This window comes from Rutidosis leptorrhynchoides, chromosome 8, assembly GCF_046630445.1.
Source record: "Rutidosis leptorrhynchoides isolate AG116_Rl617_1_P2 chromosome 8, CSIRO_AGI_Rlap_v1, whole genome shotgun sequence".
Classification (NCBI taxonomy): domain Eukaryota; kingdom Viridiplantae; phylum Streptophyta; class Magnoliopsida; order Asterales; family Asteraceae; genus Rutidosis; species Rutidosis leptorrhynchoides.
In genome coordinates, this window is record NC_092340.1 from 319,797,473 (window position 1) to 319,800,234 (window position 2,762).

A 2,762-nucleotide genomic window follows, 5' to 3' on the forward strand; every position below is an offset into this window, starting at 1 on the left:
TCCTATCCTACAGAGAGTCTTTATTAGCTAATAAATGTTTTCAAAACTCCCTTAATCACCGTTAGATTAAAAAATTACTTCATGATACCCTTTCATCCAATGGCTAATATTTATCCTCTATCACTGTTAGCTAATAAATCCATTCTTTATACTAATCTCCCAAAATTACCCTTCTTAATATTTTAATTAATGTAATCTGATCATTCATACGCTCAAATCAATATCCGTGATTTTGAAACCCATATTCTTCTTCCTCCTCCTTCCATATACGCTCTAATCGCCGCCACCCAAATACGCTATCCGTGGCACCACGACCATAGTTCCACGACTAAAACCTCAATCAGAGTTTACGATGTGTTTTTTTGTATGATTTCTGATGTTAGCCCTAATTTCAGGATGAACAAGATTAGCATCTTGAAGATAAACAATCAGGGTGCCATCACATTCGATTCAGTCTTAGCGTTTAAACAATCACGGTATGTTAGCCCTATGCTTTTATTTATGATTTTTCGAACTATAATTTTATTGCGTAATATTATATTATTTGGTATACGGATTTTATAGTCTCGTTGTTATTGCTTTATGTGCATAATCAATACTATTTCTTAGGCAGGTAGAATGCATAATAGGCTATGCATAATAGGTGGTCTGAGCTGAGTTATACGGAGTATAGTATTGTATCAACTATGCTTTATTGATTATGAGAACTAAATTACTATAATAGTTTCTTAATTCTTGATATACAAATATCCTGTCCTTATTTCAGTTGAACTTACAATTTTTAAAGTTTTAATATATTTGGAGGTTGCTAATAATTAGGCCTGATTTGAAGGTGGTAGCTCTTGCTAGATTGAGCGTTGTGAATAGGAGCCTCAACCATTTGATTAAATGTATCATCATACCACTTGGCTATAAACCCCACTGTGATGGACTTTTAGATCGGAGTTACTGTAGCTGCTCTTGCCTTTTCTGGCCCGATTGGTTTATGAATGTGGCACATTCAATGTTGATATCGATTAACCTGGTAAAATTATGCACCCATACATCTAGATGTATGTGCGTGTATATGCAATGTGAGTTAATTTTGGGCATAAGCCATAAGGTATATGATTTGATTAAAAATTATGTAATTGATATTTGATTTGCAGCTCATATATTAAACATGTTTTGCTACTTTATTAACATTGTCGACTTCTATATATTCTGGTATGGAATTTATGTTTATTAATCATTAAACTTAAGGTGACTATGCAGGTGCATCTAATGCAACATACACAGACACGGCTACATCAAACTTTATTAGGATTGGTACACCCCCAACTAAGAGTGTTGATACATAATCCACATATGCGAGGCATGCTTGAATCAAATCCCCAACTTAGAAAGACGACACAAAATCCCTGGCTTCATTTGTCAATTAACTTGCCCGGAGACCATGCTGGTACATCGATTATATCTTAAAACAATTTATTATTTTTAATTGTCTTACGATGAAGAGCATTCAATCAGTTTAGTGTGTGTTTCTTTCTTATTTTTAATTGTCTTACTATGAAGAGCATTCATTGTTGATTTGCTCGGAACTTCTTGCGGGTTTACAATAAAACATAAGAACAAAGATGGGCCAAATGGAGAAGCTGATGCACTGTAAGTCAAATTATCTGAAACATATTATCTTGCAAACCTTAGGACAACCCGTGAGTGCGATCGACAATTTTTTTTTTGATCAATTTGTGCATAAATGAGTGCAAATGTTGCATGTGGGGTTGTATATGATGTTGCTTAGATTCTATGTTACTTTAGTTATTTAGTCATTCTCACAATGCTTTATTGTTTCTTCGAGAATCTTCTCATGCGTGAGCCTTTGAAGCTCGTGGATGGTGGTGAATCACAAAAGAACGTTTATTTATATCAAGGATGCTATTTAGGCTGTTCATTTAATGATTGTAATTTGCAGGCTTGCTTTCTCTTTTTACATCTAACCACTGTTGTAAAAGTCGGCCGATGCGTCGATTTGGAGACTAGTCCGTCCCAAATCGCTCAAAAACACCTTACAAGTTGATCAACGCTAAAAGGTTGGGTTAAAGTAATTCATGGTCTGATGGTTGGAGTGAGTCCGAGGCTTCTAAAGATTTGCCGAGTCATCTTGGTGGTGGCTGTGAATCTTATTACGTTTTCGCGATGACATTATCCTCAAACTCTAATCTCATGAGGGTGTGTGATTTATTTAATTTGATTCTTACTTCTTTCTTCTGGCTCAAATTCACTCGATTGTACAATTTATTCACTATTTTGGACATGTTTTTGAGTATGCAGACCTGTGAGTTTTTTTTAAGTATTATTATAAGAATTTATTTGATTAATTCTTTGCACTACGGGTGGGTTTATTGAATTTTTGGGCTTTTACTTTTATGTTTCCTTTAAACTTATTGGACACTCTTTCTAATTTGAACTAATAAGTATGGTCACCAAATTCCAACCATCAATGCCACGTCCACTTAATTTGAACTTATAACTCAAACATACATAGTAAATGTGTTAGAATGATCGTGTATCATAACTTATGTCAGAAGAGAATGGTGTTCGTGTATTTGGGTATTAATGTTATAAGAGAATAGTGTGTGTGTATTTGGGTATAAAATACTACCTGGCAGTGTATTTGGGTATAAGATACAACTTGAGATTAGTTTTGCAAGTCTCAGCTTATAACTTATTGTTTCAAGCATAAAAAAAAGAAGAAAAAAACAACGAAAATATATGCATTT

At 34.1% G+C, this 2,762-nt stretch overlaps 1 long non-coding RNA gene across 2 annotated transcripts; it reads left to right on the top strand.

Moving 5' to 3' along the window:
• The first annotated feature begins 232 nt into the window (after positions 1-232).
• LOC139862602 (uncharacterized) lies at positions 233-2,324 on the top strand. 2 transcript variants are annotated; one of them, XR_011764226.1, is made up of 3 exons: positions 233-476; positions 833-1,441; positions 1,555-2,324. It is a non-coding gene; the product is annotated as an uncharacterized lncRNA (long non-coding RNA). The 2 variants fall into 2 exon arrangements; XR_011764227.1 differs by lacking the exon at positions 233-476 and having other exon boundaries at positions 487-1,441; positions 1,555-1,644; positions 1,955-2,324.
• The last annotated feature ends 438 nt before the right edge of the window (positions 2,325-2,762 follow it).